General features: G+C 38.1%; 1 long non-coding RNA gene across 1 annotated transcript; it reads left to right on the forward strand.

Moving 5' to 3' along the window:
* On the forward strand, positions 1-4686 carry LOC124265447. Its single transcript, XR_006895458.1, has 3 exons — positions 1-43; positions 148-199; positions 3785-4686. It is a non-coding gene; the product is annotated as an uncharacterized LOC124265447 (long non-coding RNA).
* The last annotated feature ends 6389 nt before the right edge of the window (positions 4687-11075 follow it).

Genomic DNA, 11075 nt, shown 5'->3' on the forward strand with positions numbered 1-11075 from the left:
CTCATTGCCAGATGCAAAAGAAGGAGAAACCCATGACAAAAAGGTTATTACAATTTGAGACACTTTTAAGAAATATTATAATGGTAAGCATTGCTTTATGCTAAAGGAACATGTTTGCTCTTGGTGATAAATAATTTTACTTTTCAGAAAGGGGAGAATAGACTCCAAACAAGAGTAGATGTGATGACACCAAGATACTGTAGGTATTAGCTGATGGGTATAGTATATGGGACTAATAAACTCAAGATGAATCATAATTTGGTATGCAAATGCTAAGATGAGGGATACTAGAAGGTACAAACTGTAAAAGAACTGGAGCTATAGGCCTCATTTTGTGATCTTGAGTTTGAACAAGAAGGGCAGCTAACTGCATATCTATTGCACTGTCTCAAAACCACCAAAATGAGATCAGTCTTGAAACATTTGTAAAAGAAACATGAATGTTTTGTTTTGTAACAGTGTAATGATGCAACATGTTACATCTTGGTGCAGAATAGAAAAAAAGTGGATATGTAATGTCCGTTTAAGGGAACGTTCATTATTTATGGCTTTTGTTACATTGTTTTTTTTTATTGATTTTATTTATTTATTTATTTATTTATTTATTTATTTTTTTATTTTTTATTATTTATTTATTTATTTATTTATTTATTTATTTATTTATTTATTTATTTATGTATTTATTTTTTTATTTATTTATTTATGTGTGTGTGTGTATTTATTTATTTATCTATTTATGTGTGTGTGTATTTATTCATTCATTCATTCATTCATTCATTCATTCATTCATTCATGCATTCATGCATTCATTCATTCATTTATTTATACCCCTGTGCATTAATTAGGCACCTCCCTATTATGAAAATAAGATGTGATGCTTCAGAAAAGTTAGGGTATAGCCATGAATTTAATCAACCTGTAGTTACAAAAACCTTTATCCACTGACAGTTTTACAGATACCATAACCTTTTCTCTATTCTTTATGAAAGAATATGTTGATTAAAATGTGATTGGACTGAAATTTTACCCAAAATAATTATTCCTCTCCTGCTCAAACTACACAATTGAATTACATTTTGACTAAGAATAACAATTCTGTTATATACCAAGATGACATTTACACATCAAGTAAGCTTTAATTACGAATGATCAGGAAGAACCCGAATGTCAAAGATTCAGACATTTTTCCAACAATTCAGATTGCTAATTGACAAAACTGAAAAAGGCCACATTAATGAGATTTTTGGAATAAATGTTTTATGATTTTTGAGTTTATTGTAATGAATAAACACTTCCCTTGCCAGATACTGATAATTACAGCTAAAATCTGTTTGTTTTGTTTTTGTAAAAGCAACTTTTAATGCATTTTAAAATTTGCCTTTTTAGTTTGACTGTAACTTTTCCTAAATCTTAGTTTACAAACTTTCATCCATTCACAATAAAATACTTGAATGTATAGGCCACACAACAATCAATTATTACTTTCACTTTTCAAAACACCTGTCTTTAATATGGGCATTTATCCTAATCAAAATTCAATGATGTTTTCGTTTTGGAAATGTTAAATGCTTGCTCTATCAAATCATAAAGGTTGGAAAAAGTTGAGAATTTTATTTCAGACAAAATTAATTGGTAGAAATAGAGGGTGGGTGGGTTGGTTGGTTGTTTTGGTGGTTGTTGTTTTATGCACAGAGGGTGGGTTGGTTGGTTGGTTGGTTGATGCACAGAGGGTGGGTTGGTTGGTTGGTTGGTGGGTTGGTTGGTTGATGCACAGAGGGTGGGTGGGTTGGTGGAGTTGGTTGGTTGGTTGGTTGTTCGATGCACAGAGAGTGGGTGGAGTGGGTTGGTTGGTTGGTTGGTTAGTGGGTTGGTTGGTTGGTTGATGCACAGAGGGTGGGTTGGTGGGTGGGTTGGTTGGTTGATGCACAGAGGTGAGTTGGTTGGTTGGTTGGTGGGTTGGTTGGTTGATGCACAGAGGGTTGGTGGGTGGGTTGGTTGGTGGGTTGGTTGGTTGGTTGGTTGTTCGATGCACAGAGAGAGTGGGTGGGTGGGTTGGTTGGTTGGTGGGTTGGTTGGTTGGTTGATGCACAGAGGGTGGGTTGGTGGGTGGGTTGGTTGGTTGATGCACAGAGGGTGAGTTGGTTGGTTGGTTGGTGGGTTGGTTGGTTGATGCACAGAGGGTGGGTGGGTTGGTTGGTTGGTGGGTGGGTTGGTTGATGCACAGAGGGTGGGTTGGTTGGTTGATGCACAGAGGGTGAGTTGGTTGGTTGGTTGGTGGGTTGGTTGGTTGATGCACAGAGGGTTGGTGGGTGGTTGGTGGGTTGGTTGATGCACAGAGAGTGGGTGGGTGGGTTAGTTGGTGGGTTGGTTGATGCACAGAGGGTGGGTGGGTTGGTTGGTTGGTTGGTTGCTTGGGGGTTGGTTGGTTGATGCACAGAGGGTGGGTTGGTGGGTTGGTTGATGCACAGAGGGTGGGGTTGGTTGGTTGGTTGGTTAATGCACGGAGGGTGGGTTGGTGGGTGGGTTGGTTGATGCACAGAGGGTGGGTTGGTGGGCTGGTTGGTTGGTTAGTGGGTTGGTGCACAGAGGGTGGGTGGGTTGGTTGGTGGGTTGGTTGGTTGATGCACAGAGAGTGGCTTGGTTGGTTGGTGGGTTGGTTGGTTGATGCACAGAGGGTGGGTGGGTTGGTTGGTTGGTTGATGCACGGAGGGTGGGTTGGTTGGTTGATGCACAGAGGGTGGGTTGGCGGATGGGTGGGTGGTTGGTTGGTTTGTTGGTGGGTTGGTTGGTTGGTTGGTTGGTTGGTTATGATTTTAAGGGGAAGGGTCACCCGTTTTCTTCTGGGAGGTAGGGGTAGTCATGAATTTTGTACACATGTACCAGGGCGGGGTAGCAATTTTGTACATAATTATATTTAAATTATAAATATACAAATTAATGTGAAGACAAGGGAGGGAGGGGGGGAGGGGCATAATTGTATTTGTACATGGGAGGTCACTTCCTTTGTACATAAATTTAAAGTTACTCAGATTGTACATGCTTCTCCATAAAAATCAAACTCCTCTCCCCCCTCCCTCTTGTGATTTTTGTTGGACTAAGTTTGTACTGGCAAAAGAAGATTAGCTTGCTAATGCTATTATTATCTCATTGAAACTGACTGTTGCTATTTTTTAACAAGCATAAAACATTAACTGAGTTAATGTATCTCGGTAGGGGTAGTCGTCGTGAATTTTGTACACATGTACCGGCTGGGTCCAACAATTTTATTACATAATTATATTTAAATTATAAATATACAAATTAATGTGAAGGCGTAGGGAGGGGGGGGCATAATTGTATTTGTACATGGGAGAGGTCACTTCCTTTGTACATAAATTTAAAGTTACTCAGATTGTACATGCTTCTCCATAAAAATCATCAAACTCCTCTCCCCTCCCCTTGTGATTTTTGTTGGACTAAGTTTGTACTGGCAAAAGAAAATTAGCTTGCTGATGCTATTATTATCTCATTGAAACTGACTGTTGCTATTTTTTAACAAGCATAAAATATTAACTGAGTTAATGTATCTCGGTTGATGTATAACACAGTTTCCCAAATATGACCAAATATTGTGATGCAGCAAGTACATGATATACATTTATGGTAGTTCACCTTGTCCAAGCATTAAGTTCACAATGGTACAAAAATCTTATCAAAGCGCCACACTTATAAAATAAAAAAAGGTTGTTGTCCATGAAAAGTTGTTCAATATAAATAAAAACACTTCTATCTTTTTGTATTTCAGAGCAGCCACATATTACCTCGAGAGGTTAACCAGAATGCAAATCAACAGAATATGATGCTGACCAAGTACCAGGAAGAGGTGTCCCCATCACTGTAGATGACAAGTGATGACAGTTATCTTGATAGTCTACAGGAATAATTCAAGTGCATTCATATGCAGTTTACTGATTTGTATGATGTATTTTGATAATTGTTTTGGCATTCTAATGTCAGCTGAGTAACACCTCCATAATGGAGACAAATTAAGGAACTTCTGTTTTGAAGCAGTAAAATAGTCTCAGCAATAATTTTTATTTATTTTGCCAGCAGAACAGAAGTTTCCATTAATTTTCCCACACAAACATTTTGTGCTTTTCTGTTCCCCATTTGTGCTTATTGTCCTGCTGAACAATTGGACCACCTTTTCAGTGACATATTTTTTACACTGCATGACAATGTGATTTAGAAGTATGATTTGATATAGTTTGATGGTTTGATATTAGTATATGTGGCATGTAGTAAACAATGGAATAGTAAAGTTATGCCATATTTCTTGTATTTCATGATACATTGTAGTTAGTATTTAATTAAGGCTTTACATACTGGCAACTAAGTCTCTGCATGTCTGCCATGGAAGGCATGTAAAACTGTTGCCCTTTACCAGAACGAAGAAAGTTTTATATGTGTAATTCATGATATGTGAATAATGTCTTACATGTGATGTTACATCTAACTATTTAATGTGTATGCTGTTAGTCTTAGAAAAAAGAAAATTACCCCATCTTGAAATATTCAGCTTTGTCAGTTTTTGTTGCTCCAGATTTTGCCATATTTTGTTTCTGGAGGACATTTTGTTAAATGTAGTTACGTATCATGGGTTCATACCAAATCATTTGATAAAGGTAATAATTTATAAACAAGATGTGCAGCCCAGTGAAACAGTGTTGTTTCCATAATGACTACAACACAAAGATTAATGAGATTATTCTTCATTAGTCCCGGGAATTGTTTTGGTAAAATGTTCATGTCACAAGACAACACAGGTTCTAAGAAGGAATTCACACATGCATAATTAAACATGACATGTGCCGCCTTCTTTCAAATGGATACCCTGTTCTTTGAAGGTTTTGGTCATGATCATTAAAGTTGATGTCAGTGTTCATGTAGCTGTAAAACATGTTTCACTTATTATTACTCATTTATGATGCAAGGTATTCCATATTTTCATGTCTGGTTATAATTACTGCCATGTTTAATGTTGGTGCTATGTATATGTCAACATTCAAGGTGACATTTGAGGTGATTGTGAGTGAGTATGGTTTTACACCACTTTTAGCAATATTCCAGCAATATCACGACGGGGGACACCAGAAATGGGCTGTACCCATGTGGGGAATCAAAACAGGGTCTTCTGGGTGATGAGCCAACATTTTAACCACTAGCTATAGGCTAAACCACCACACACCCCACACCCCACCCTCCCCCGAGATGATTGTGAAATGTGACTGTAATACTTGTATTTATATCATAGACTTGGTTATTGTTGGATTTTAATCAGTTGTATGGTTTTAAATTATTCTTGTAACACTTGAAAATACTTTAAGGAATGGGGTGTAGGGAATGCTTCTGTTTATGAAAATATTTTCAAATAGCTACCTTGGTTTGTTTACTAGTTTATATTTTCACAAATATGATGGGTGTATTGTTCAATGCCATATACATGTAACCTCCACGTATTTACACATTTCACATTGGTGAGCCAATGGCATTACTTCAATTGTTTGTAATAATGTTCAATGCCATATACATGTAACCTCCACGTATTTACACATTTCACATTGGTGAGCCAATGGCATTACTTCAATTGTTTGTAAGAGTCTTTTCAACTGACATAAAGATATGTGTGTGAACCAACTTAATGAGTTCGGTACTACATATAATTACATTTCATAGTATTCTTCTTGCCTGTCCCATTTCAAGACAGGTTGCTCTGTATTTTAGTAATAAAACATCTTTAACAAAACTCATTTCTTTTTGTCATTTGATGGGGAAATCTGACAATGGTCAGTTTTTATCTGGTCAGCTGATGCTCTACAACATTTCTGAATACACAAACAACTAACACCATGCAGGATTTGATGGATGTCTATACTTGGACAGAAAATGTCCACTGTGACATGTTCACCTTGCACATGCTTGTCTATGTTCAGCTGCATAAACTTATGTGACGCCTCAGGCATTGGTTTGACTCGCTACCCCAATGCAAATATATAAAGTTGATGCCTTTGATTGGGATGTGACTGGTATGATACTGATAGAGGCATCATAACCAACTATCTCTCATTTCACACTATTTCAAAGATGTCCCAAATGTTTAAACTTCTGATATCTTAAAAGTCACATAACACATTTGCATCTTTTATCTTTAGTAAACCTTTTACCTTTAGTCCTCATTCTTCTGAGGACAAAAAATATGTAAAACAAGAAATACATTGGTCTGGCCTTATTGATAAAGAACATGGCACATAACCCAAGAATTGATTACCAAACACCAAATTCAGTTCCAACAGGGAAGACCTGCAGACAACCCACCACCCTGCTAAAAGACTGAGTATGGGTTTACACCACTTTTAGCAATCGTCCAATATTATGGCGGAAGACACCAGAAATGGACTTGAAACATTGTACCGATGTGGGGAATCGAACCAGGCCTTCGGCATGATGAGAGAACACTTTAACCACTAGGCTACCCCCACCCCACCTAAAAGAGTAGAATTCACACTCTCCCCCAAAAAAAAGAGAGAGAGAGAGAGAGAGAGAGAGAGAGAGAGAGAGAGAGAGAGTCTTCAATTTTGTATACATGTACATGCACTTTGTGTGTTTTCATGAAGGAAGAGGGGTGGGGGTGGGACTGTTATTCACATTGTACGTGCTTCTCCATAAAAATCATCATCACTCGATCCCAGCCCAGCTATACATTATGAACGGTCCCTTGCAAATTTTCGATCGCACTTTTAACAAACATTTGAATATTGTAGGGGAAAATGCACTCTCATTACACGTTATTATCCTTTCGACGAGACAGCAGAAGTAAAGACACTTCCGTGTTCAAGAGAGAAGTAGTGCGTACGAAACACGTTTGACGTGGTCACATAAGCTCCGCCCACTCATGTTTATTTATGATTTCTGTGCACTTAAGACCATTGTGCGTTTAAGGGCACAACACACGCTAGGCAATGTCATCTCATATTACACGAAGACGAGCGGTCTGTGAAGATCATTAGTTTATGGTATGTTCATGGTATGTTGTCACTTTCAGAGGAGTCAATATCAAATATATCAATATTTAATACAGTGAAGAACTGATCAGTTGGTAGAATTTTTAAGAATGTATTTTTTCTGCATGCGATAGCGTAATATATATACATAGATAATCTTTCTAAATGTACTTTACTACAATTTGTTAAAAGGGGTATGAATTTGTAAACGTCAGGATTTACAAAGCAGTAGCTCTGAATATACTTATTTCTCAACATATAATAGGCTGGGCATATATACCAATTAAATGGTACTCGTCTTCAATTACATTCAGATTACACATTTTACATAACCTTTGTTCTTTCATTAAGCCTAACTACCTACCATAGTCTATAAGTAGATCATGATATGAACAGCGGAATTGCGCAAGGCCTATTCTGAATTTTCTTACGTTTAACACAGACAGATACTGTTCTTTGTGGGTAGATTGTTTGATCATTTTATAGTAAAAAGATTTGCAAGAAAGATCCTTTGGTTTTTCATGATGCTCACTTGGGAAAGTACTGAAAATCGTTTTCAAAGGATTCCAGATATGTTGTTTCTTTTGTGTTGTGACTCGTGCTGGGGCCGAGCATTTCGCTTCTGAGAATGATTCCGATTACGATCTGACAGGCACTTCTTGGGAGGGTACTCAAAATACTGACAAGTTGGATGTTGTTAAACCAGTTCTGGGTAAGGAGCAGTTGGTTAAAGTACAGGGAGATTACCCAGAACTTAATTTGCTTGCCTACTGGGCATTCTCTTCATATAAAGCTGACAAGGCTTTAGCTATTATTTTAGGAATAACATTTTAGTGAAGAAATGGAGATTGCCAGATGTCCCTGCTGATAATGAATGGAAAGTTCACCAAAATGTTCTTCCAAATTCTGGACGTACGGTGGGGAAGCCTAGTGGTTGAGGGTTTTGCTCGTCACTCCGAAGACCCGGGTTCGATTCCTCACATGGGCACAATGTGTAAAGCCCATTTCTTGTGTTCCTCGTCGTGATATTGCTGGAATATTGCTAAACGCCGTGTAAAACTAAACTCACTCACTGTTCCAAATTCGCATTGAAAACATCTTTCGAGTATGGCACACCAAACATCTTTGGCAGGAAATAGGAAAACGCTAGCAACTAATTCTATGTCATTCCTTATACATGTACCTGACATAATGTGGCCGAATATATTTTGCCATATATGTGAATACGTTGGCAAATCTAAAAATCAGAAATCTCAAGCCGCACATTTGAAACCTAACCCAACTTTTTGGAGAATCTTTGAAGAGAGCGATCATTGATTGCATTGGTCCTTTGCCTAACACTAGGTTAGGTAATCAGTACATGTGTGCTTCCCCTAAGGTTTCTAGAAACCATAGCTTTATGAAATATTGTTGTTCAGGTTATTATCAAGGGTTTGATCAAGTTCTTCACTGTGTTCGGTTCAGTGGAATCAGAACTTAATTTCATAGATCAAGTGTTCTCCCATCTAGTTTGGCATAACTCAGGAGAAGTCTTGTGCATATCGTCCTGAATCTTAGGAAGCCTTAGAGAAGTTCCTTCAGACTCATAAGAACACGATAACAGTGTTTAGCAAGGTTTCCTGAAACTTGTGATAATGCTGTCTCAGGACAAAATGAAGGCTGTTATAACAATATACTCAAAAAGTGAAATTTCAGTCCCAGCGATTTCATTTTAAGAGTCTTAGTCATTACGTTCCATGATCCATATGTTACTGATAGGAATATCAGAGATACTGAATATGTCATGTAAATATGATTGGGAAGTATGACAATGACAAAGTACTAACTCAGTGTCTTGCCATGGTTCTCCTGTAGATGTTGTATCATATCGTGATCCAAATGAGACTGTATATTTTGATGGTATTGCTGACCATGCTGGTCCTACGATAAACGATTCTCAAGTTTCAGCTGTAGTTGCTAAACAAGGTCATTTGCCATCTGAGCAAAAGGATACAGTACACCTTGTAAGCAACAAAACGTGACAAATGACATTGGAAGTATAAGCAGAACCACTCCCAAATATCAAATGATCACTCCTCGAACTATACTTTATTTGAAAACTCGTGTTATTTTACACATACTAGGTGTCTGTAATAAAGGGTCTAATGATATGTAGCAATGTAAAGAAAAGTTTCTCAGAAATAATAGAACTAAGAGTATCATAATAATGTTTAATGTGTTGACAAATGTGACACATCTTGACATACAGACAAAACGTTCAAACAGCACTAGCAAACATCAGTATTATAGACCAACCAATTAAAATTAAACTGACAAACAAGACACAGGTGCACCTTGCTCTCATGGTCCTTATCAAGTTCATAAAGAAACCTTGCAGAATCGCATTCCATTCCTCTACAAGAGTTCTGCGGATTCCTGGGAGATCCACTGAAGGTGGGTGACGTGTGTACACACGTCGACCGAGTTCATCCCAGGCATGCTCAATTGGGTTGAAGTCTGCCGAGGATGCTGGCCACTCTATCCGATCTACATCCTGCTGCCTAAGGAATTCCATGACAGTCTTGGCCCTATGGGACCTGGTCGTCTTGCAGTAAAGAGGGTCGACCATAAAAGCCATGCATTGCTTGCATGAATGGCACTGCTGTAGGGGCCAGAATCTTGTGCCGATAACGCTGTCCTGTAAACTTACCGTCGACCACGTGCAGTGGAGTACGTCCAGAAGGAGTTACCCTGCCCAAACTATGACCGAAGCCCGCCAAATCAGTTATGTGTGGCCACAGTGCATCTCTGATTCGCTCTCCGTTGCGACGATAAATCCTCTGCCGACCATCACTGAAGAAGAAATAGAATCTGCTTTCATCTGTGAATAGCACAAGAGACCATTGACGTTGATTCCAGTGGACATGATGTCTATTCCATCTCAACGCCCCTGCCGGTGACGTGGTGTTAGTGATGGACGAACTGCAGGTCAGGCTGCCCTTAAACGTCGACGAACGGTGCTCCTGGGTATCTTCACATTGTTAACATTAAAGTGTTATTTCTGAGTATCTGCTGCGTTAAGGAATCTGTTACGTAACGCAGTGTTATTCATGTGCCTATCTTCTCAGACTTTTGCGACTCCCCGGCAAAATGTTCGACGTGCATATTCAACGGACCCACACTGACTCACATTAAAGCGGACAGCAACCTGCCGCCAAGTTTGACCAGATTCCAAAAGGCCTATAGCCTGACTCCTTTCAGCAAGTGTCAAAAAAACGTCTCATTTTAAGATGCGATTTCAAACAGGTACCTGAACAGTGAACGACAGTGAAAAAGCATCAATGCATGTGTATTGTCCTCCACTTTCCATGGACAGAGTGACTGGCACGTGCAAATCATTGACATTAAATGGCAGGTTGATTTCCATATTGACAGTTTGAATAAAAAATGTGCCATTTGTAACAGAATGTATTGGACATTAAAGAACGTAATAATGACATTTCAACGGCCTGATGTGTTTTTTCCATGCTGTTAAGAAAGTTTGTAAAACATTCAGTTGTATATATTTCAAACAAAAACGAAGATTTTACAAATTTAAGAAATAGTGTTACCAATAGCTTGACCTTCATTAATGACGCCGAGTATACATGAATAACAAACAAGTTAGTGTCTTTTTCTTCAAATTTATTTAAACTATGCAGCGGAAAATGTAACAACCTTACAAAACGTAAACTTTCTCAGGTGAGTCATAATGACATAAGTCTCTTAGGAGTACATCAGTATTGTAATGAAAGACCTCTTGACAGATAGCATGTATCGGGAGTGTATCCTTCCTGGTAAGCATGTTCAACAAATGTGAGGTTGACACTTTCCAAACTTGGTTATATCTTAAGCAAACAGAAAAACGAAAGAAAAAAAATCGAAATGTCAGATATCATGCCTTAAATCACTTCATCCCTCTGTGATCAATACATACAGAAATTTTACAAAACTATTGAATTTATACTGAAGTTATGTTCAAAATGGTTACTTTAAGAACTATTTGACAGATATAAA

The sequence above is a fragment of the Haliotis rubra genome, unplaced genomic scaffold (assembly GCF_003918875.1).
Source record: "Haliotis rubra isolate DU_JTF1 unplaced genomic scaffold, ASM391887v1 Scf1212, whole genome shotgun sequence".
In the NCBI taxonomy this organism is placed as follows: domain Eukaryota; kingdom Metazoa; phylum Mollusca; class Gastropoda; order Lepetellida; family Haliotidae; genus Haliotis; species Haliotis rubra.